Source organism: Ornithorhynchus anatinus, chromosome 1 (genome assembly GCF_004115215.2).
Source record: "Ornithorhynchus anatinus isolate Pmale09 chromosome 1, mOrnAna1.pri.v4, whole genome shotgun sequence".
Classification (NCBI taxonomy): domain Eukaryota; kingdom Metazoa; phylum Chordata; class Mammalia; order Monotremata; family Ornithorhynchidae; genus Ornithorhynchus; species Ornithorhynchus anatinus.
Window position 1 is genome coordinate 38,804,387 of NC_041728.1, and position 25,158 is coordinate 38,829,544.

The 25,158-nt window shown below is 50.1% G+C and overlaps 1 long non-coding RNA gene across 2 annotated transcripts; it reads right to left on the reverse strand.

Moving 5' to 3' along the window:
* Positions 1-478: 478 nt before the first annotated feature.
* On the reverse strand, positions 479-25,158 carry LOC114809034. 2 transcript variants are annotated; one of them, XR_003756798.1, is made up of 7 exons: positions 25,120-25,158; positions 17,160-17,268; positions 10,042-10,134; positions 5,129-5,173; positions 3,975-4,097; positions 3,781-3,865; positions 479-514 (listed from the first exon to the last, which is right to left on the reverse strand). It is a non-coding gene; the product is annotated as an uncharacterized LOC114809034 (long non-coding RNA). The 2 variants fall into 2 exon arrangements; XR_003756799.1 differs by lacking the exons at positions 17,160-17,268; positions 25,120-25,158 and adding an exon at positions 12,150-12,504.

Below are 25,158 nucleotides of genomic sequence, written 5' to 3' on the forward strand. Positions count from 1 at the left end.
GAATTGAGCTCCATGCCCAGTCTGGCCAACTACCCTGGGGCTAGAGGGAGGAAGGGGAATACTCTACCAGAAGAAGCAGAGGAGGTCTCGGGGCTATTGCCTGGGCCTGGGAGTCAGAAGGACCTGAGTTCTAATTCCAGTTTTGTCCCTGCTCTGCTGGGTGACCTTGGAGAAGTCACTTCCCTTCTCTGGGCCCCTGTATTGATCTCCTCTGTAAAATGGAGATCAATCAGAAATTAATGCCCATTCATAATTTAACCTCCAGGATGATTTTGCTGGGGTAATTCGGGGGTTGATTAGGGTTGGGGTGATCTAGGTGTATCATAAAATCTCTGAACCATAAGTCAAGACTTACAAGTCTACCCATAAAATCCCTAGCAAGATACCTGACAGTCGGCCCTGTTGAAGGAATGCACGGCTGCGAGTCAGGGCTTCCGTTTTCATCCCGGCTCCACTCGTCCCCTGGGTGCCCGGGAGCCAGTCACTTCACCGTTCTGTGCCTCAGTGCCCTCATCTGTAAAATGGGGATTAAGATCGAGACCCATGTGGGACAGGGAAGTGTCCAACTGATGAGCTTGGACCTACCCAGACCCTTAGAACAGTGCTTGACACATAGTGCTTAACAAATCCCATCCTCATCACCTCACTTAGCAGAGCCTTTGTTCCCTCAGCTGTAAAAAGGAATTCAATACCTGTTTTCTCTCTTACTTAGCCAGTGGACAAGCACTGTATTATAATAATATAATAATGTTGGTCTTTTGTTAAGCACTTACTTGTTGCAGAGCACTGTCTCTAAGCACTGGGTAGATACAGGGTAATCAGGTTGTCCCAACGTGAGGCTCACAGTTAATCCCCATTTTACAGAATGAGGTAACCAGGCACAGACGAAGTTAAGTGACTTTGCCCACAGTCACAACAGCTGACAAGTGGCAGAGCCGGGAGTCAAACCCATGACCTCTGACTCTGAAGCCCAGGCTCTTTCCACTGAGCCATGCTGCTTCCCCCATCTGTATCCATCTGACAGTGAGGTCGGACACATGTCCCGTCCCTGTGGGGGCTCATGATGATAATGATGAAGATAGTTCAGCCAAGTCTATCTCCCACAAGGGACGTGATTTTAAGTAGGAGGGGTGGCAGGGAATGTATCTGCCCACTGCTCTCTTCGACTCTCCAAGCACTTAGTTACAGTGCTCTGCACACATGAAGACATAATATATATGACAATGCATGGGATCTGTTGAAGCATTTATGTGCCAGGCAGGCACTGTTCTAAGCAAAGAGGTACATACATGGAATCAGGTTTGACATAGCCCATGTGCCCCACGGGGCTCACAGTTTTAATCCCCGTTTTACAGATAAGGTCACTAAGGCCAGAGAAGCCAAGTGGATCCGCCTAATATCCCCACAGTCAATCACATTCTCAGCCCTTACTAGGTGCAGACCATTGTACTAAGCCCTTGGAAAGAATACTGTAGAACAATATAACAGACACCATCTTCTGCCCACCATGAGTTTACAGACACGACAGGAAGAGAGATTTTAATATAAATAAATACATGAAGATGAGTGGCAGAGCCAGGATCAGAAGCCAGGGCCTCCTGACACTCAAGCCTGGGCTCTCTCCACTAGGGAACAAACCAAGCAGCAGATATACCTCAAAATCCCAGCTCCTACTGGCAACGTCATTTCTCTCCCGGCCTCACATTCATCACTTTTAGGAAGCCAAAAATATTGAAGTTCTAAGAAGCGGGAAATAGGAAAATCAAAAAGCTGGTCTTTAGACTCCAGACTGTTAGCTCCTTATGGGCAGGGAACATGCCTACTAATTCTATTTGACTGGACTCTCCCAATTGCTTAGTACAGTGCTCTCTTCCTAGTAAGCGTTCAATAAATACCTTGGATTGACTTTCAACCACTAAGGGAGGAATGGGTGTGGGGCTAGTGGAAAGAGCAACCCAGTCAATGGTCCTATTTAATGAGGGGCTTAACGTGTGCAGAGCACAACCAGGGAGTCAGAGGACTTGGGTACCCTCTAAGTCCCGCCACTCATCTGCCATGTGACCTAGGGCAAGTCACTTCACATCTCGGCACTTCGGTTCCCTCATCTGCAGAATGGGGAGACTTTCTACTGCCCACCCCGCACACTCCGCTCCTCTGCCGCCCACCTCCTCACCGTTCCTCGGTCTTGCCTATCCCGCCGACCCCTGGGCCACATCCTCCCGTGGTCCTGGAATGCCCTCCCTCCTCCCCTCAGACAATCTAATTCACTTCCCCTCTTCAAATCCCTACTTAAAGCTCACCTCCTCCAAGAGGCCTTCCCAGACTGAGCTCCCCCCTTTTCCCCTCTGCTCCCTCTACCCCCCTTCACTTCTCCACAGCTAAACCCTCTTCTCCCGCCTTTCCCTCTCCTCCTCCCCTCTCTCCCGTCCCACCCCTCAGCACCGTACTCTTCCGCTCGACTGTATATATCTTTATCACCCTGTTTATTTTGTTTAATGAGGTGTACATCACCCTGATTCTATTTAGTTGCCATGTTTTTATGAGATGTTCTTCCCCTTGACTCTATTATTGCCATTGTTCTTGTCTGCCTGTCTCCCCCGATTAGACTGTAAAACCCGTCAAAGGGCAGGGATTGTCTCTATCTGTTGCCGACTTGTACATTCCAAGGACTTAGTACAGTGCTCTGCACATAGTAAGCGCTCAATGCTATTGAATGAAGTCCACACAGCAGAAAAGTGGCAGAGCTAGGATTAGCACCCATGACCATCTGACTCCCAGGCCCGGGCTCTAACCCCTACATCCAGCCAAACTCCCATCCTGTCAGGATAGGAAAAATGCTTGGATCTGTGGGGTAGCAGTTTGCACCAAGAGGACACGGTGGATTTTAGAAACATGAAGAGAAAGCCTCCAGGATTTGGTGATGGGTTGAATATGCAGGCCGAATGCCAGGTGAGCCGAGGATAACGCCCAGGTGACCGAATGAGGGATGAGCTGAGCATAATGCCAAGGTTACCGGCTTGAGGGGCGGGGAGGATGGTGGCATGGTCTATAATGACGGGAAAGAATTTGGAAGAGGAGTGTTTGGGTGGAGATAGGGAGCATGTGGGTGGGAATAAGAGGAGTTCTATTTGGGGCCTGTTAAATTTGAGGTATCGGCGGGACATCCGAGTAGAGATGTCATTCATTCGATCATTTGATGGTATTTATTGAGCCCTTACTGTGTGCAAAGCACTGCACCAAGCGCTTGGGAGACTACAATACAAGAACAAACGGACACACTCCCTGCTCACGATCTAGAGGACGAGCTCATGGGAAGGCAGGAGGAAATGCGAGGCAACTTGGCCTACTGGACAGAGCATGGGCCCGAGAGTCAGCAGGACATCAATTGTAATCCCCGCACTGCCATTCGTCTGCTGTGTGACCTTGGGCTTTACTTTTTTTACTTCTCTGGGACTCAGTGACCTCACCTGTAAAATACGGATTAAGACTAGGAGCCCCAGTGGGACAGGGAATGTGCCCAACCCGACTATCCTTTCCAGAAGGCTTCCTTCTCTGGAGACTGAGGATGTGCAGGGTGACCCTGCAGACAGGACTGTGGGCAGAGAGGCTTCACCCATCAATAGAATTAAGGGCCCCGAGTCTGCTCGGTCCCACAGTTCAACAGAACCAGTGCCCTGCTCAGACCCTCAGCTTCCAGAACCAACTTCTGTGCTGAGAGTGGTGGTCCTCTCACTAACCTTCCCACCCCCAACTCCCCCTGCCAACACACTACATACATACCATGACCATCTTGACAAGCAGGGCATTTCTGGGAATTGGCTCGTGTCCACATAAGAGAGATGGTCCATGAAGCAAGGTTTATGCACTAAGGTGTCAGTAGAAAGAACAACAGATGGGTCAGATTTGCCCCGTGACTATACCGCCCTGCGCTGCCAGTACTGAGCCCACATACCACCAGGGGATTTTGGACTCACCACCGAGACCTTCTCGGGGGATGGCGCAGAAGATCCCCTACCCGATCGAGTGGGGTGTCACAATGGAGCACTTGAGATGAGGTCTGTGTCTGGAGCTGTGGATCCTGGTCTTGAACGCCACACCTAAATGGGTAACTAATGTTGAGGGGTGTGGATGCCCCGCCCTGCCCTCTATCAACAGCCTGTGGTCTCAACTGGAGAAGGGGAGGGTGTGTGTTGGGGGGGGGGGGGGGGAGGGTTGCAGGCAGCCTAGTTCTCTTGCAAGCACTTGGCCCTCCAACCCCCACCCCCAAGACACTGGCCCAAACAGAGACAGATGTAGATCTAAGCCAACTTTAAACCAGATGCTTACTCTACCCTAAACCAATACCAACCTGCACCTCAGATCCAACTGTGTCCCTCCAGAAATGGCTTGTCCTCAAGGGACTGGAGGGCCAGCAGCTATGCATGGCATCATTTACTTTCTAATATAATGCCTACTCTGTCCTCCCCACCCACACCCCTGATGAATCACAAGCCCACTCAACTCTTCTCAAGAGAGGAATGGGGTGGACCCCATTATGGGTACTATCCTCCACCTAACACTCCATTGCCAGAAGCCAGCAGCCCTCACAGAACAGTTCCTTCCCTGGGAGAAGAGGACGTAAAGAGTGATCTTGACAAACACACACAAATGCACACACACACGTGCACACCCTCCTCCCCTACCCCAATCCCCGGGGCCCCAAACTCACACTTTACCACATTTTTGTGTGATGAGAAGCCTCTGGGAGGAGAAGTGAGCTGGTTCCTCTCTTCCCCTCACCAGGACCCACTGGACATCCACCTCCCAACCTGGAGGTTCTGAGTTGGATTTAGGAAGTCCCTGAAAGCTCCAGCCGGCTCACTGTGTCTCACTTGGTCCACCTCCACCCTCCACACATCCTCCCATCCCTCACCTGCATCCTGCACATGCCAGCAGTTTTCCAAAATTTGAAAACCTCACTGAAATTGTTTCTTCTCAACAAGTTTACCCTAAGGCTCTCACCCTCACCAGCCACTCCCAACCCCACCACAAACCGTATTTTCCCTTCCAGCTCACCCACGCAATTAGGCTCACCCACCAAGCACTGAAGCATTCACCACATACCCTTATTCTCAGATCCTTCCCTTACCAATGTTGTATCAACTGTGTCCTCCCCATTCATCTGATGCTGGACCTATCAGATAATAATGGTATTTGTTAAGCACTTACTATGTGCAAAGCACTGTTCTAAGCACTGGGGGGTTACAGGGTGATCAGATTGTCCCACGTGGGGCTCACAGTTTTAATCCCCATTTTACAGATGTGGTATCTGAGGCACAGAGAAGTTAGGTGATTTGCCCAAAGTCACACAGCTAGCAAGTGGCAGAGCTGGGATTCGAACCCATGAACTCTGACTAGATGCAAAAGAAGCGACCTTACAATGTGGAAGACAAGCATAACTGAAGGTATAAGGGAAGGAAACACCATAATGAGAGCAGAGAAGTGGGGGACAGGTGTGCTGAAGTGATGCATTAGGGCTGCAGGTAACATGTCCACTCATTCTGTTATATTGAACCCTCCTAAGCATGGAGTACAGTGCTCTACACAAAGTAAGCACTCAAATACCATTGTTTGCAGGAAGGAAGTGTCTCAGAACGTACACAGCCTCAGAGAAATGCTGGAGAAAAAAAAAGGCAGTTTGAGTGGCCAGGAAGCCTTTTGAGATGGAGTTTTAGACATTTCACCCCACTATTCACCCCTCACCCCTGCAGCATGGCTCAGTGGCAAAAGCCCAGGCTTGGGAGTCAGAGGTCATGGGTTTGAATCCCTGATCTGCCACTTATCAGCTGTGTGACTGTGGGCAAGTCACTTAACTTCTCTGTGCCTCAGTTACCTCATCTGTAAAATGGGGATTAACTGTGAACCTCATGTGGGACAACCTGATTACCCTGTATCTACCCCAGCACTTATAACAGTGTTCTGCACATAGTAAGCGCTTAACAAATACCAACATTATTATTAATGAAGTCAGGATAGGTGAGGGATGATGATACCCCTAGCAGAACAGTCCTGCCAGGAAGTCTTTCAAAGTATTACCCGGCCCAGAAGAGCTCCCAGTTCGCAAGCCAATGCTAACAGTGCTTGGCACATACTAAGCGATTAACAAATACCATTATTATTAAGCCAGAAAACAGACTCAGGGTAACCCCAAACTCAACCCCTCCTCCTCCATTTTTTTTGCCTAAACTCACTAAACACTTAAAGTGACACAAACACACACAACTCTGAGCAGATTGAGTGATGCCCCAGAGGCTTATATAGGGCCAGGATGGTAGCCTGAATGGAAGCAGCTGGGTGCAAGATCAGGTATCCCGGGAAGAAGCCCTATCTGCTTCACTGGAGGAGGGGATGGCTGTGGGAAAGTGGGGGGTGGAGGGGAAAGGGGAGCAGTGGAGAGGATCTATAGCCTGAAGGTCATGGATTCTAATCCCAGCTCTGCCATTTGTCTGCTGTGTAACCCTGGGCCTAGTCACTTCACTTCTCTGAGCCTCAGTTACCTCATCTCTAAAATGGGGATTGACCCATGTGGGACAGGGATTGTGCCCAACCCAGTTGGCTTCAATCCACCAGGGCTTAGTACAGTCCCCGACACACAGTAAATGTGTAACAAATACTATCATCATTATTATTATTTAAGGGTTTGTCCAGGGAAACAGATTCCTAACAGCTGTCCAGGGTGTCTCATCTCTTGACCCCCATGTCCTGACTCAGTTCCCTCCTCACAGTCTCCACATCCGGGCAGCTGACACTGGACCCCAAGAACAGTCAGGGCAGCTTGGCCCTTCAAAGCAGACAGGCTGTCACTCTCCTCACCTTCAGAGCCTTCTTAAAATCACAAATCCTCCAAGAGGTCTTCCTCTTCTAAGCCTTCATTTCCTCTATCGAATAATAATGGTCTCTGTTAAGCCCTTACTATGGGCCAGACACTGTACTAAGCACAGGAGGCAGTGTACTAAGTGCAGAAGAGAGTGAGAGAAGAGGAAGAGAGCTGATTTTGTTTTTATTTTGTGCATGGTCTTGTGTTTTACTGTTTCATCATTCCTGATGTGTCTATTCCCAGTCTCTCAGAGCAGGAGAAGGAAGCCTAGAAGATTGCAGACAATCTAGTTTTTGGGGGGTGGCTGGTGGGACAAACACTGTTTCTTTGTCTGAGACTACAAGGCAGACTCACTCTCCCCTTCTCCCTCACACCCACCCCACGCCCCCTCCAAGCCACAGGGCTCAATGCAGAGCCCTCCTCTGGGTAGGAGGCAGTAGAATTTGGGTCTAATGGAAGTCAGGTGTCACTAGAGCTTCCCCACCAGCCCTGAAGAAAACCCATCTGGAGTTGTGGAACCTGGTCTTTAAAGATGCACGTGGACTAGTGAGCCTGAGGGGCCGGGTTCCCCCATTCTGCCCTCTGCAGTCCACCTCTGTGGCCAAACCCTTCAGTCTCCAGCAGACTCAGTTGATTCATAGTTGGAGGGCGAGGGGCAGAGATTTCAAATTAACTAGGAGTTTCTTGCAGTCTCCATTTCCCTCTCCCCTATGAAACACTGAACCCATCATCAGGAGAACTGCGCTGGATAGACAGATGACCCCAGTTATGCTGACTACAACACTCTGCCCTATTGATCCTTAGTGGCCCCCTTCTCAGAACCCCAGCTCTGTTACTCCAGGAGGGCCTCATTCTCCAGAGACTGGAGGTCCAGCACAACTGCACAAGTCAACCTCTACTACCAAGCCTGGCTACTCCGCTCCTCCCAAACCACACCCCTGTAGATGGTCTCAGACGGGAGTCTGCCAGACTCTGCTTCTTAGAGTCAAATGGAGTGGCCACATTGATGCCACCCTTTCCTACTCCAGATATTAGAATCCCAGAAGCCACCAAAGACACAGAAGGGTTCCTTCTCCAGGGATTGAGTATGTGGAGGGTGACCCTGCAGGCAGCACTGTGGACACAGGGATATTGGACCTGTATATTGAATTTAGGTGCTCAGGTCTCCTCAGTGCCACAGTCAAATACAACAGAACCAGTTCCCTGCACAGAGCCTCAGCAACCAGAACCAGCCCCCACCTCACTAATTTATCCAAAAAACTAACCCCATCTCTCTCTCCCTCTCTCTCTCTCTCTCTCACACACACACACACACACACACAAAACAAAGAAAAATAAACCTTCCCTTTGTGGTGGCGATGTGATCCACAGCTCCATCTCTCCAGGGTGGGCAAATCTGAGAATTGATTTCAACAGACCCACACTGCAAGGGGATGGTCCTCAAGTCCAGGGAGAGCTGTTGAGCAGTCTCTGTTTGGAGACTAATAGCCGGTCAGATTCTTCCTCAAGTCATCCTACACTGAGTTGTGTACTGCAGGGGGTTGGTGTTCCGGGACTCCTATCTGCATCCGAGCCAAGGGGACACATCTAGTGCAGGGGGTGAGGGGTGGGAGACTTGTGACTCACCACCAAAGCCTCCTCTGGATAGGGCCACCTGTCTTAGCTAAAACCCAGTGGGACTTGTGGAGCCTGGCCTTAAGACACATGTGGATTCTGGGCAGCCTAGTGTTCTTGCAAACACTTGGCCCTCCACCAGCCCCCTCATTCCCAAGACACTGGCCGTAACAGAGAGATGTAGAGTCAAACCATGCTTAAGCAAGCTGCTTCACTCTATACGAAACAATGCCAAACTGCAGCTCAGATCCAACTATGTCACTCCAGAAATGGCTTGTCCTCAAGGGACTGGAGGTCCAGCAGCTAAGCATGGGGTGGGAGACTTGTGACTCACCACCAAAGCCTCCTCTGGATAGGGGCAATAGAGCCTGGAGCACGGATCTGATGGAGGTGAGGTGTCATAAGAGCTTCTCCGCCTGTCTTGGCTAAAACCCATTGGGACTTGTGGAGCCTGGCCTTAAGACACATGTGGATTCCAGGCAGCCTAGTTTTCCTGCAAGCACCTAGCCCTCCACCAGCCCCCTCGTTCCCAAGATGCTGGCCCTAACAGAGAGGTGTGGAGACAGACCATGCTTAAGCAAGCTGCTTCAGTCTACACTAAACAAATGCCAAACTGCAGCTCAGATCCAACTATGTCACTCCAGAAATGGCTTGTCCTCAAGGGACTGGAGGTCCAGCAGCTAAGCATGGAATAAATCACTTTCTAATACAATACCTGCTCAGGGCCCCCGACCCACACCCCTGATGATAATAATGATAATGCTGGTATTTGTTAAGCGCTTACTATGTACAGAGCACTGTTCTAAGCACTGGGGGAGATACAGGGTCATCAGGTTGTCCCACGTGAGGCTCACAGTTAATCCCCATTTTACAGATGAGGTAACTGAGGCACAGAGAAGTTAAGTGACTTGCCCAAAGTCACACAGCTGACAAGTGGCAGAGCCAGGAGTCGAACCCATGACCTCTGACTCCAAAGCCCGGGCTCTTTCCACTGAGCCACGCTAGTTAGCCATCATGATAACAAAATCCATAAAAGGTGTGGGGCTAGACCGCCTAGGTTGAAGTACTGCTAAGTGGCAGTCCTAAAATTTCGGTTCCCACTGCAACTTCCCGCTTCATGAACCTCTGCTTCAGTGCTCTCTGCCAGGGGTTTCCACTAGTCAAGTCTGTACTGCGGAAAGACCAGAGGGAGAAAAAAAAGCAAGCAACTATCTTGAATTTCCTCCTTAATAAAATTTTCTTTAGCATCCCCAACTCCCCCATACAGCTAGAGTGTGCGCGTATTTACAAACACACACACACACAGTTACTACCAAACCTTGATGGAGCTCACTTGACTCTTCTCAGAGAGCAGTGGGGTGGACACACTGATGGCCACTATCCTCCACCTCGCACTACATTGCCAGAAGCCACCAGCACTCACAGAAGGGTTCCTTTCCTGACCTTGACACCCAGACACATTTTATTTTCCCTTCCAGCTCAGCCATTAACATTATCCCACCCACTAAGCGCTGAAAAATGCACTCCAAAACAATTAAGTACATATCCTTATACTCAGATCCTTCTCTTACCTGTATCGTATCGTCTGGGACCACTCCATTAAAATGATCCTGAACCTATAAGATTGGAAGGGGACTCTTGGAGAATCCAGAAGACAAGCACATCTGAAGGTATAAGGGAGGGAGACACCATAATGAGAGCAGAAAAGTGGAGGCAGATATACTGGAGAGTCAGGGCTGCAAGGAACCTGTCTGCTAAATCTGTTGTACTGTCCTCTCCCAAGCACTTAGAAAAGTACTCTGCACATACTAAGCATTCAGTAAATGCCACCGATTGACTGCAAGAGGATAGCATCCTGGAGAACTTTCACAGCTACAGAAAGAGGCTGGAGAACAAAGAGGCAGTTTGAAGAGTGAGGGAGCCATCTGAGATGGACTATTAGGATCTTCATCCCAATACCCATCATCCTATGCACAACAAGAGCATGAGGTCAGGATAGGTGATGCATGATTCCTCCTTCCCTCTCTACCCACCCACCCACCCACACAACAGACCTGCAGGGAGGCCCTTAGCCTAGAACCTGGCCTAGAACAGCTTCCAACTAGCAAACCATAAAGCACCTGGCCAGCTTCACCCTTCACTCTAGACTGACCCCTACCCCCCTGCACCCTCCCAACTCCCTCAGAGGTAATCACTGTCAGCAATCAAGGGGTTTCAGCTCTGGAGGGGCTAGAGATGAGCAGGGTGACCCTGTGGACAGGACTGTGGGTTCAGGGAGGATTGACCCATCCATAAAATTAAGGCTCCTGGATCTTCTCAGTCCCACAGTCAAGTGAGACAAAACCAGTTCCTTCTTTCCACAGGTCCTTAACTGCTGTTTGCAGAACCAGCCTCAGGGATGAGAATGACAGGCCCCTCCATTCACTTCCTCCTCATCCTTGCCATAATCCTTACTGATCCACACATGGCCCCATCACCTTCCTATAGAGATGAAAGCTCAGGTCCTGATTTTACTTCTCCATGGGAATCACCTGCTCTGCATTCTCACTGCAGGGGGAGCAGTCCTCATGGCCAAAGTGTGGTGAGAAGCTTCTGGTCCCTCTCTTCCCTTCACCTGGAACCCTTGGACATCCACCCCCAGATGGCTCATGAGTGGGGTTTAAGAAGCCCCTGCAAAGTCCAGCCCCCTCTTTCTGTCTCACGTGGACCACAGCCACCCACCTACACAGTGGACATGCTAGTGGTCTCCCCAAACTATAAGACCGCTATCGAAATCATTTCTTCTCCAATAAGCCGTTCCTAACTAAAAACTCACATGTTCCCCATGCCCAACTCCCCCAAATACACACAACATACACATACTTTATTTTCCCTTTGAGCTCACCCATGTGTTTTGGCACACCCACCAAGCACTTAAATATTCACCCCACAACTCACTACTTGTGTGTTATGTGACTTTGGGAAAGTCACTTCACTAGGCCTCAGTTACCTGATCTGTAAAATGGGCATTAAAACTGTGAGCCCCCCATGGGACAACCTCATTACCTTGTATCTACCCCAGTGTTTAGAACAGTGCTTGGCACATAGTAAACACATAAATACCATCATTATCATTCTTCTACTCAGACCCTTCCCTCACCCAGCCTGCGTTATTTGGGTCCTCCTCATTCAACTGATGCTGGACCTATAAGATTGAAAGGAAACTACGTTAGTATGTGAAGAAGAAGCATATCTGAAAGGGTAGAAGACGACACAATGTTGAGAACGGAAAAGTGGGCAGGTACAGTAAGGTGATAAGTCAGGGCTGCAGGAAACTTATCTTAATTCTGCACTACTATACTCTCCCAACCTTGCAGTACAGTGGTCTACACCTAGTAAGCACTCAATAAATACCACTGATTGATTGCAGGAAGCAAGTATCTCTTTGAATTTCTATAGCCACAGAGAGAGGCTAGAGAACAAAGCAGTTTGAGGAGCCAGGAAGCCCTCCGTGATGGAGTGTTAAGCCCTTCACCCCACTACCCACCCCCCTCACAGGCATGAAGGAGATCAGGAAAAAGGTCAGGATGATACCTCCCCACAACAACCTGGCAGGGAAGCCTTTAAAGAAATTACCAGACCCAGAAGAGTCCCCCTCCACCCCCACCACTAGCAAGCCAAAAAGCAGATTCATAGTTACCCAAAAGTTAACACCTCATTGAGCCCCAACAGCTTTTTCCTCCTCCCAAACTCAACAGGCACAGACATAAAAAAGAAAACTCATTCAGCTCGGAAATGCCCTCCCACTCTAGAGGCTTATATAGGTCAGGGCGGGGCCCTGCCTGACGTCAGTAATCCACCTGATTGGGAGCAGCTGGGTTAGAGATCAGGTTTCCCGGGAGAAAGCCCCAGCCACTTCGATAGAGGAGGGGGTGGTTGTGGGGAAGATAGGGTAGGATAGGAAAGGGGGTAAGGGATAGGTTAAGATTGGATCTGTAGCATGAAAGGGTTTGTCCAGGGAAATGCAAATTACAAGCAGATGTCTAGGGGGTCTCATCTCTGTCTTGACCCCCCACCCCACCTTCCTGTCCTGTCTGAGTTCCCTCCTCACGGGCCGCTGACACTGGACCCAAGGCACAGTCAGAGCAGCCTGGACCTTAAAAGTAGACAGACTATCACTCTCCCCACCTTCAGAGCCTTCCTAAAATCACATCTCCCCCAAGAGGTCTTCCCCCACTAAACCCTCATTTCCTCTATTTAATAATAATAATTATGGTGTTTAAGCACTTACTATAATAATAATAATCAATACTTATGGTATTTGTTAAGCGCTTACTTATTTGCCAAGCACTAAGTGCTGGGGTAGATATAAGATAATCAGGTTGCCCCACATGGGGCTCATGGTCTTAATCCCCATTTTACAGAAGAGGTGACTGAGGCACAGAGAAGTGAAGTGGCTCACCTAAGGTCACACAGCAGACAAGTACCAGAGCAGGGATTAGAACCCACATCTTCTGACTCCCAAGCCCGTGCTCTTTCAACTAAGCCCCACTGCTTCTCTGTGTGCCAGGCACAGCACAGCTAAGTACCGAAGGGAGGGAGAGAAGAGGAAAAGAGCTGAGTTTGTTTTTATTTCTTGCATGCGTGTTGTGTTTTACTGTTTCATGGCTCCTGATATGTCTGTCTCTAGTCTTTCTCAGAGTTGGAGAAGGAGGCATAGAAGATTGCAGACAACCTAGTTTTTTTGAAGGAGGGTTGGGAGGCAAACACTGTTTCTATTTCTGAGCCAACAGGACAGACTCGTTCTCCCCTTGTCCCCCACACCCACCGCCCGCCCCCTCCAAGACACAGACCTCACTGCAGATCCCTCCTCTGGGTAGGAGGCCGTAGAGTCTGGGTCTAATGGAAGCAAGCTGTCGCTGGGCCTTCTCCACCGGTCCTGATGGAAACCCATCGGGAGTTGTGGAACCTGACCTTTCATTCAATAGTATTTATTGAGCGCTTACTATGTGCAGAGCACTGTACTAAGCGCTTGGGATGAACAAGTCGGCAACAGATAGAGACGGTCCCTGCCGTTTGACGGGCTTACAGTCTAATCGGGGGAGACGGACAGACAAGAACAATGGCAATAAACAGCGTCAAGGGGAAGAACATCTCGTAAAACAATGGCAACTAAATAGAATCAAGGCGATGTACAATTCATTAACCTTACGAGACACATGTCGATCAGTGAGCCTGAGGGGCCAGGTTCCCTCATCCTGCTCTTTGAGATCTGCCTCTGAGACCAAACCCTTCAGTCTCCAGCAGACTCTGTTGTCTCATAGCTGGAGAAGGAGGGGTAGGAGACTGCAGACAACATACGTTTCTTTTCCAGACACCATTTTCCCTCTTCCCCACCAAACACTGAACCTACCATCAGGAAAGGTGAGATGTATAGACAGGCCACTTCAGCTAAGCTGACTGCAACACTCCGCCCTTATTTATTTATTCATTCTTTGGATATTTATATTCATGTCTGCCTCCCCCTCTAGACTGTGAGCTCATTTTGGGGAGAGAATGTGTCCGTTTGTTGTTAGATTGTACTCTCCCAAGCGCTTACTACAGTGTTTTGCAAACAGTAAGTGCTCAATAAGTACGATTGAATAAATGAATGAATGCCCTACTGATGCTGAGAGGCCCGTTCCTCAAAACCCCAGTTCTGTTATTCCAGGAGGACCTCATTCTCCAGAGATGGAAGGTCCAGGACAACTGCACAAGTCAACTTCTAGTACCAAGCCTGACTACTCTGCTCCTCCCAACAACCCCCCTCCTCCCAGCAACCCTGCTGACTGAAAATGTGACATGTGCCTTCTCTGTGTGACAGCAGGACCTGTGTGTCAGAAGACTTGAGATCTTGGAGGTGCCTTGAGCAGCCAGTGAGCTTCTCCCTTTAGTTATTCATGGCACCCCAGTGATCTCAGAGCTGAGAAGCAGGAAAGAAGGAAAGGAAGAAAACAAAGAAAGAAAGAACTTTCCTATCACAATCTTAGTGTAAATTGATTTCAGCTCTTCTGAATTAGCCTCATTACCTTAGAAACAGTAAATTAAAATGAAACTCGACAAAATTGTAGGGGTTCTCAATGAACTAGGGCTAAGGGTTTTGCCTCATTCATTCATTCTTCAGTATTTATTGAGCGTTTACTATGTGCAGAGCACTGTACTAATTGCTTGGAACGTACAAATTGGCAACAGATAGAGACTGTCCCTGCCCAGTGATGGGCTTACAATCTAATCGGGGGAGACAGACAGACAAAAACAAGAGCAATAAATAGAATCAAGGAGATGAACATCTCATTAAAACAATAGCAATAAATAGAATCAAGGTGATGTACATCTCATTAACAAAATAAATAGGGTGATGAAAGTATATACAATTGAGCCAACGAGCACAGTGCTGAGGGGAGGGGAAGGGAGAGGGGGAGGAGAAGAGGGAAAGGGTGGAAAAGAGGACTTAGCTGAGGAGAGGTGGGGGGGGGGTAGAGTGGGAGCAGGGGGAGCAGAGGGAAAAGGGGAAGCTCAGTCTGGGAAGGCCTCTTGGAGGAGGTGAGCTCTAAGTAGGGTTTTAAAGAGGGGAAGAGAATTATTTTGGCGGAGATGAGGAGAGAGGGCATTCCAGGACTGCGGGAGGACGTGGCCCAGGGGTTGACGGTGGGATAGGCGAGAACGGGAAATGGTGAGGAGGTGGGCGGCAGAGGAGTGGAGAGTGCGGGGTGGGCAGTAGAAAGAGAGAAGGGAGGACAGGTAGGAGGGGGCAAGGTGATGGAGAGCCTTGAAGCCTAGGGTGAAAAGTTTTTGTTTTGTGCGGAGGTTGATAGGCAACCACTGGAGGTTTTTAAGAAGGGGAGTGACATGCCCAGAGCGTTTCTGCAGGAAGATGAGCCGGGAAGCGGAATGAAGAATAGACTGGAGCAGGGAGAGAAAGGAGGAAGGGAGATCAGAGAGAAGGCTGACACAGTAGTCTAGCTGGGATATAATGAGAGCCTGTAATAGTAAGATAGCCGTTTGGGTGGAGAGGAAAGGGCGGATCTTGGCGATATTATAAAGGTGAGACCGGCAGGTTTTGGTGACGGATTGGATGTGTGGGGTGAACGAGAGAGCCGAGTCAAAGATGACACTGAGGCTGCGGGCTTGAGAGACGGGAAGGATGGTTGTGCCATCCATAGTGATAGGGAAGTCAGGACGAGGACAGGGCTTGGGAGGGAAGATGAGGAGCTCAGTTTTGGCCATGTTGAGTTTTAGGTGGCGGGCAGACATCCAGGTAGAGATGTCTTGTAGGCAGGAGGAGATGCGAGCCTGAAGGGAGGGGGAGAGGACAGGGGCAGAGATGTAGATCTGTGTGTCATCTGCCCAGAGATGATAGTTGAAGCTGTGAGAGCGAATGAGTTCACCAAGGGAGTGAGTGTATATGGAGAACAGAAGAGGGCCAAGGACTGACCCTTGAGGAACCCCAACAGTTAGAGGATGGGAGGGGGAGGAGGAGCCTGCGAAGGAGACCGAGAATGAACGGCCAGAGAGATAAGAGGAGAACCAGGAGATGATGGAGTCCATGAAGCCAAGGTGAGATAAGGTGTGGAGAAGAAGGGGATGGTCAACGTGTCAAAGGCAGCTGAGAGGTCAAGGAGGATTAGGATAGAGCCTCAGCAAAACCAAGTTGTGAGTTCTAATCGCACTGGTGGAAGTGGAATCTTTTTAAGATCCTAACACCAGAGCCAGGAGTAGAACACAGACCTCCAGCCTCAAGAGGCTGTTACTTTTCCTCTAGGCTACAGCAGCCCTCATAAGGGAAAGCCTCCTTCATCCTGTTTCAAGCCGAGGAGAAAGAAAGAAAAAGAAAGGAGAAAGGAGAAAGAAGAAGGAGAAGGGATTTGCAGACAGTGCAGTTTCTCCTTTCTCACACTCCCCACCCGCCCCACTCCTCCCCGGCCTCCGCCCACCAAGCTCCCCACCACTGGCTTCCCGAGGAAGGATGGGAGTATAGGCAAAACCCGACAGGTTGACTGCTACACTCTGCCTCACACATAACACCAGACCCCCAGAGAGACCCTCAGTACTCCTGGGGTCTGAGATACCCAGCAAGGCTGCAGGCTGGACAGACATCTGTTTCCCGTATAACGCCTGCCTTCTCTGCTCCCTGGATTCCATCCATCCCAACCATCCCCCCACTGCTGCCTGCCTCCTCCTAAACTCGCCATGGTTCTGCCTCTCAGAAAAGGGGTTGGGGTGGACACAGTCACAGTCCATCTGATACTGCAGCTCTCCCTTTCCCTCTTCTTTCCCCAAGAGGAGGCCACTGGTCCCACAGAAACACATATTTTCAAGAAATCCAGAGCAGAAAGAAAGGAGTATTAAATAAAGCAGAGATGCAAACATTTCCTCTGTACAAGTGAAGATTTTACCAGTCGGACTATCAAGTTGGCATTTTTCTACCGTGAATGGGAATTGGGCACAATTTTCTTAGACTTCCTCAAATTGTCCACAAGGCCTAGAAACCTCATTGTACATTGTGTGAATTGACCTCCAGGAACCCACACTTCAGTGGGACAGTCCTCCAGGCCGGGGAGAGACACTGACCAGGGTCTGTAGAGAGAGTAATAGTTGGACGGTCTAAGCTTGGTCATCCCGGGCACCGCTGGATGATGAGAGGGGAGAAAGAGAAGGACTCATGACTCACCCCCAGCTTCTGCAGGAATCCTCATCTGGAGCCATGGAACTGAGCTGGAGAGATGACAGGATTACCGATCTCGAGATCTTGGGCCTCCCAACCTGCGCTCTGGAAAAAGCTGAGAACCGTTTGTTAGACATATATTTTTTGCGGCTGGGAGGAGGAAACCAGCAGTATCGGAGCAGGAAAGAGATGCGTAGGGGGGTTTTAGACATGCTAGTTTGGAGCAAACACTAGTCTCCCTATCCCCTAAAAACCCTGACCCTAATGCCAAGAGAGGATACACACAGAGACAAGAAGCTGACTGCTGCAATGTCCTATTAAGACTTGCCCAAGATCTCCCTTGCCCCCAGATCCCCAATTGTATTACTCCACAAACTCCAGTGCCCTCTAGACTGAATGCCTGTTGTGGGCAGGGCATGTGTCTGTCCTAGGGATACCTTCCCAAGCGCTCAGTGTAGTGCTCGGTACGCAAGAGGCACGCCATCCATCCGATTGATTGATTGATTGATTGATTCATTCATTCATTGAAGGGGCAGAACCGCATACAAGCTGGATAGAATTCAGTTTCTGGTACAATACCTGCCTTCTGCCCTCCCGGCCCACAGCCCCGTTGACTTGGTCTCAAGCAGGAGTCCTCACAACTCTGCTTCTCAGAGAGAAATAGGGCAGAGGCATCGATAGACACCCCATCTTCCTTCTGACATTAGATCCCACAAGCTTCCACATTAAGCCCAAAAGGGCCCCTTCTCTGGGGACCGAGGCAGGAGAGTGACCCTGCAGACAGAACTGCATTGCACTTTCCAAGCGCCTAATATAGTGCTCTGCACACAGTAAGCCCCCAATAAATACGATTGAAGGAATGAATGATTATAGTCCTAGGGAGGCCTGACTCATCTATAGAATTAGAGGCCCTGGGTCTTCTCAGTGCCAGGCAAGTCAGAGAGAACTGGCTTCCTGCACAGAGCCCAAGTGCCTGGCCTCCCCTGACTGGCAGCCACCTCATGAATCTTCTTCCTCCCTATTATTCACACACACACACACACACACACACACACACACACACACCCTCCCCCCCCCCCTTTGGGGTAGTAATGGAGCCCATTACTGGGAGTTGACTCTGCCCACAGCGTAAGAGAGATGATGGTCGAGGCCGAGGAGAAGCACTTAGCTGCAGCTGCTCTGGAGAGACCAGAACCACCCTCCGGTCTGAGAGCAGCAGCCTGCCCCCTGGTGGCACTAATCGGGATTCGGGGCGGCTGCGCCTCTCTATCGCCGCCTGGTGGCAACAGGCATTGGCCTGGGAGGCTGCCCTTTTCAATAGCCCCGAGATACTACTACCTATTGTTCTGTGCGGTTTCGCCTATTGTATCATCCCCCGGGTGACATCGACCATTTTTTATGGTGTTTGTGAAGCGCTCACTGTGTGCCGGGCACTGTACTAAGCGCTAGGATAGAGAGAAGCTCATCAGTCTGGACACAGTCCACGTCCCTATTAGGACTCACAAATCTTAATCCCCATTTGAGAGATGATATAACTGAGACTCGGAGAAGGGAAGTGACTCGTCCAAGGTCATCCCGCAGACAAGTGGCCGGGGCTGGATTTGAAGCCAGGTCCTTCCGGAATGTTGCCACCAGGCGGCGCTGCTTCTCTCCCAGATGGTGATTCTGGGCGGCCACGCTTCTCTATCGCCATCTGGTGGCACTTTGCTCCTACTGCGCCGGCTTCCTCCCTGGGCCTCCGGCTCCTCTAGGTCGCTTCTGACTCCTTTCCCGGGCCCTCCCCCGGCCTGGAACTGCCTCCCTCTCCCCATATGCCAGACCACCACTCTCCACCTCTTCAGAACATTATTAAGATTATTAAGGTCGCAACTCCGCCAAGAGGCTTTTTCTGATTAAACCCTCTTTTACCGCCCCCCCCACCCCCCCACCGGCTTCTTTGCCTTTCTGTATCCTCCTTAGCCTTGGATCTGTGACCTGTGGACATTCCCTATTTTCCCTGCAGCTCTTATGTGCATATCTGTAAGCTATGCATTTGTGTACAGAAATTTAGCGACTGTGAGCACAGAGGGGGTAGTTGATGATAATATTATTAATAATTATTAGTAATGTGGTTTTCTTCAGCACAAATATGCCAGGCCATGTACTAAGCATTGGGGTAGATACAAGAAAATCGGTTTGGACACAGTCATTGTCCCACGTAGAGCTCACAGTTGCAATCCCTATTATACAGATTAGGTAACTGAGGCCCAGAGGAGTGAAGTGACTTGCCCAAGGTCACACAGCAGACACGTGGTGGAACCAGGATTAGAACCCATTACCTTTTGATGCCCAGGCCCATTCTCTAGCCTCTAAGGGGAGAATGAAGTGAAAACACACGGTGATTATTGAGCATTTACTTTGTGCAAGGACTGTAGGATGTCCTAGGGGGAGCAGGATACTGAGTTATTATGATATTTGTTAAGTACTTCCTATGTGCCAAACACTGCTTTAAGCGCGAGGGTAGATACGAGGTAATCAGGTTATCCCACATGGGGCTCTCAGTCTTAATCCCAATTTTACAGATGAGGTAACTGAGGCATAAAGAAGTTAAGTGACTTGTCACACAGAGGACAAGTGGCAGAGATGGGATTAAAACCCACATCCTCTGGCCCTCCAGCCCGTGCTCTTGCCATGAGGCCAGGTTGCTGCGGGCAGGCAATGCGTGTGTCCTATTGTATTCTCCCAAGCGCTTCATACCGTGTTTGGCACGCAGTAAGTGCTCCGTCATGTCTGGCCGTTGGGAGATCTGGCGTTGGGAGATCTGGCCCCGGAAGACATGCCTGAATGAGCGACTGTGGAGGTACAAGTCACTCCACCCTGCCCTCCGTCCCTAGCTAAAAAAGACATGCGTTGGACACTTCGGGCCCCAGGGGAACCATTTGTCTGATAGAAAGGGAGAGATGGGGTGGGGGCATAAACAATCCAGTTTCACAAACGTGCGCCTCCCCCAAAACACGGATTGCCCAGTAGAGATGAGATTTGACAGTCGCAGCTAAGCACACTGCTACATCTTGCAGCTCTAAACCCTTAACTAACACCATCTTCATATTCCCCAGTCCATTAGTTGTTCTCCAGGGACTGGATGCCCAGAACAACTACAGACCGGGCCAAATTCAGGCCCCACATTCCCGCTGAATTACGCCAGAACTGAAGTCCGCACGGCTCTGCTCCTCAAAGAGGAACAGCATAGGCGTGCTAATGCTACCCTGTCCTACTCCTGATACTGGACCCTCCCTCTACCCCCCAGAAGCCACGGCTGTCGAGGCCACAAGCGTCCCTTCTCTGAGGACTGAAGCTGTGCAAAATGAGCCCGTGAACAGGACTGGGGGCAAAGGAAGGTTCGATCCATTTAGAGAATTAAGGGCCTCGGGTCTTGTCCATTCCACAGCCGGGTCAGACCGAACCGGTTCCCTGCACAGAGCCCCCGTCTCCGTTTCCAGCACCAGCCTCTGTGCTGGGGGTGGCAGCCCCCTCCTCTCTTTTCTTCTCATCCAGAGATGAACTCTGAAGAATGGAAATCCAAGTACAAACATATTCACCAACCACAAACACCACTTTCCCTCAGAGGTGGTGGCACAGCTCCTGACTCCATCTCTCCCCAAGGATTATTATGGTGGTATTAGTTAAGCACTTACTATGTGCCAAGCACTGTTGTAACTGCTGGGGTAAATACAAGGTCATCAGGATGTCCCACGTGGGGCTTACAGTCTTAACCCCCATTTTACAGATGAGGTAAATGAAGCACAGAGAAGTTAAGCACCTTGCCCAAGATCACACAGCAGGCCAGTGGAAGAGATGGGATTAAAACTCACATCCTCTGACTCCCAAATCCGTGTCCTTTCCACTAAGCCACGCTGCTTCTGACAAAGTCCCTGACCCTTGGGTCTCACAGTCTAAATCCCCATTTTCCAGATGAAGGAACTAAGGCCCAGAGAAGTAAAGCGATTTACCCCAAGCCACTCAGCAGACAAGCGGTGGAGCAGGGATTAGAACTCATGACCTTCTGAATCCCAGGCCTGTGCTCTGTCCACTACACTGGGCCGCTTCTCTTGGGAAATGCGCTGCTGTGGACATGGAAGGGGTCCCCACGTCCATAGGAGCTACCACTAGCAGACATGGTGAGGGTCCCCACTTGCAGAGAAGGGTGTGTGGGGCTCCAGGTCTGCTCATTTGGTCAAGCCCAAGTCAGCTCCCTGCCCCGAACCCCAGTTCCTGAATCTGGAACTAGGCTTCGCGTGAACAGCGGCAGCCCCCTCCTCATTACTCTCCCCAGAGCTAACCCCATCTTTCATGCACGCAAGCACACACACCCCACCTTTGCTTTGAGTGGGACTGCACTACAGAGCTCCATCTTTCAGTGGTGGGGTGCATTTGGGAATTGACCTGACTGCCCAAGTGCAGGGGGATAAACTTCAAGGGTGGGGAGTTGTGATGAGCCACAACTGTAGAGAGAGCAGTAGCCAGTAGGATTCTCTCCTTGGTCATCCAGCCCCCATCTGCAGAGTTCTGGAGGAGAAGACCTGTGGGGCTTTCCTCCTCTCAGAGTTTAGAAGCAATGGACCCAGAATTAGGGGTCTTGGAACGTACCATAAATGCCTCCTCTGGAGCTGGAGAAGAGGATCTTTGGTCTCATGGGAGAGAGGCGACCCTGGAGCCATCCTCCCAGCTCATGTGTTATGCCACTTCATTTCCCCCTGCACTTAGCTGGTCACTGGGTAATTCGATTCCGCTGCTTTGGACGCTCCTGCTGACGGTAGGGAAACATCAATTTTCCAAAGTCTGACAGGTCCTGACTCTGCAGAGAACCAGCCATGAGCATCAGGAAAGCCCTTTGGCATCAGGATCGCGAGCAGGTGACCAGGTGATGATGCAGGAGACTCTTCTTGTGAATTAATCAGGGATGAGCTCCACTCAGGGGAAACCAAAGGTCTCACGGTTCCCCCAGGCTTTAACCACTTGATAAATTAATCGATGGAATTTAATGAGCTCTTTCAGTGTGTAGAGCAGTGGACTGTGCTTGGGAGAGGCCAAGAGAACAGAGTTGGTAGGCACGTAGACATACGCAGACATACGTGGTAGACAATCACACCTCCCCCCTTCAAAGCCCTCGTGAAGCCTCACCTCCTCCAAGAGGCCTTCCTGGACTAAGCTCCCTCTTCTCTCCGCTCCCCCTTCCCTCCACATGCCTCCGACTCACTCCCTTTGCTTCACCCCTCTCTCCCTGCCCCAAAGCACTTGGGTATATATGTACATATCTATAATTCTCTTTATGTACATCGATGCCTGTTTAGTCATTTTGATGTATTTATCTACAATTCTGTAGATTTATATTGATGCCTGCTTACTTGTTTTGAAGTCTGTCTCCCCTCTTCTAAACTGTAAGCCTAGTGTAGACAGGGATTGTCTCTCTGGCTGAATTGCATTTTCCAAGTGCTTAGTACAGTGCTCTGCATACAGTGAGCACTCAATAAATGTGATGGAATGAATGAATGGATGAAAGTGTTCTCTGCCCAGAACAAGCTTACAGAATTGAAGGACTGTCTAGAGTCAATTAATCAGAGGTATTGATTGAACCCTTACTGTGGAAAGTGTGGTAATGAAACTGCAATAATTGAGGCACCACCTTTGGTGGAAACAAAGCCTTACCCCTGGTGACCCCATTTTGTGCAACAGGGAAGAGAACTCTGAAAATGCCAGTATGAAAATGATCTTCTGGTTTAGAAAATCCTTTGTAACTTGCCGAATTTTACTACCGACCATTTGAGACTATGGCAACAAGCTCTGGAGCCTAAGATGACCTTATCTGGGAATCAACATGTCTATGGGAGTGGCTGAAACGCACATCTAAGTGTGGGGGGCTATTGTGGGGATATAAAGGTAACCGAAAAAGCGTGACTCCCGAGGCGTGGTGTTTGATCCTTCTGCAGAATAAAATTTGGTGACCATGGAAACCATGAATGGTCTCATCGACCATGCAGAGCAACAAACAGGCATGATTTTACATGTAACATTACTGGGTGCTGAGCACTGTACTGAGTGCTTGGGAAAGGACTAGACAAAAGAGTTGGTAGACACATTCCCCGTCCACAACGAGCTTATGCGGACGTGTGTAGCGGAGAAGAGGATGAGACGTTACTTGGAAGTTCTCTTCAGTGAGGAGTAGGACTCTCATTCCACCTTTCTGGATGCTCCTGTTTTTAAGTGGTATTTTGTTAAACCCTTTACTATGTGCCAGGAACTGTTCTAAACACTGGGGCAGATATGAGCTGTTCAGGCTGGACACGGTCCATGTCTCATGTCACAGTCTTCATCCCCATTTTACAGATGAGGTAACTGAGGTAGAGGGAAGTTAAGTGATGTGTCTAGGTCACATATCAGATAAGCGGCAGAGCAGGGATTAGGACTCAGGTCTTTCTGACTTCCGGGCCCAGGCTCTCTGCACTAGGACACACTGCTTAGCGCTTAAATGCCATAATAATACTAATGACATGGCTTCAGCTGTCACATCAGAATGAATGACTCCCAAAGCCATCTCTCCACCCATCTGCTGTGTGAGAGTGGGAAAAGCTTTTTCTTTCAGGACAGTGTCATCAAGTCATCAATTATGCTTCCACTCAACTATTTCCCCTCTCTGCAATTTATATCAATGCCCGTCTCCCCTTCTAGTCTGTAAGTTCGTTGCGGACAGGGGACGTGGCTTCTAAGATGTACTGGACTCCTCCAAGCGCTCTGTACAATGCTCTGCACACAGTGAGTGCTTAATGCCATTAATGAGCTCATCGTGATTATATAACAATTATACCACTTCCACAAATATTTAGATAGACTCACAGCAGCATCCATAAATACCAGCAACCCAAAAAGTGATTATAAGAGAGAGATTTTGCCCTTCGGAATTGGAAAAACAGAAGTAATCAGAAATCACGGTATTAGCTCCACGAGGGCCAGGGAATGCATCCAACTTGATTTACCTGTGGCCCCCTCAGCTCCTGATACAGGGTCTGGCACATAGTAAATGCTTAACAAATACCATTATTAGTAATGACATACTGTATCGTGTTGCTATATTAGCACTACCGTATTGTATCATACTGTATCATGTTGCTATATTACCGATTTTGTTTATTACTGTTTATTGTTGTCAGTGCTGCCACCCACCTCTCTGGCCTCGCCATGTCCCTCCTCCCCCCCACCCCCTCCCGCCCCTTCCTATCCTCCCCTTCCTCTTCCCCTCTCTCGCTCAGCTCTTTCCTGCTCTCTCCTCTGTCTCCTCCGCCCCCGCCCTAGAACCCCACTTTACCAGCGCTACCCCTCTTCCCCCTTCCCCTACTCTTCCCCCGACCAAACCCCCTCCTCACCCCCTCCCCCCTTCTCTCTTCCCCACCCACGCCCCATCCCAGTCCTCTTGTCCCACCGCTACCCCTCATCCCCTCTCCCCGTCCAGGGCGCCGCCACCTCCTTCCCATCCAAACCCTCCCCTCCCCCCGCCCTTCCCCCCCGCCCTTCCCCTCCTCCCCCCTCCCTCTGCACCCACAGCTACTTTCAAGTGTGGCCTCTGGAACCCCCGCTCTATTACAGGTAAGCTACCTTTCATCCATGACCTTTTCCTCTCTCGCTCTCTCCTCCTCCTCGCCCTATCGGAAACGTGGCTCTCTCCCGAAGACACGGTCTCCGCCGCCGCTCTCTCCGGCGGAGGCCTCTCCTTCTCCCACTCCCCCAGACTCACCGGTAAGGGAGGAGGCGTCGGCTTCCTCCTCTCGCCCCGTTGCCGCTTCCGCACTATCCCTCCTCCCCCCGCCCGCGCCTTCCCCTCCTTCGAAGCCCATATCGTTCGCCTCTACCACCCACTCCAGTTACTTGTCGCCGTCATCTACCGCCCTCCCGGTCCCACCTCCGACTTCTTCAACCACCTTGACCCCTTTCTCACCTTCCTTCTCTCCTTCTCTCTGCCCACTCTGATCCTTGG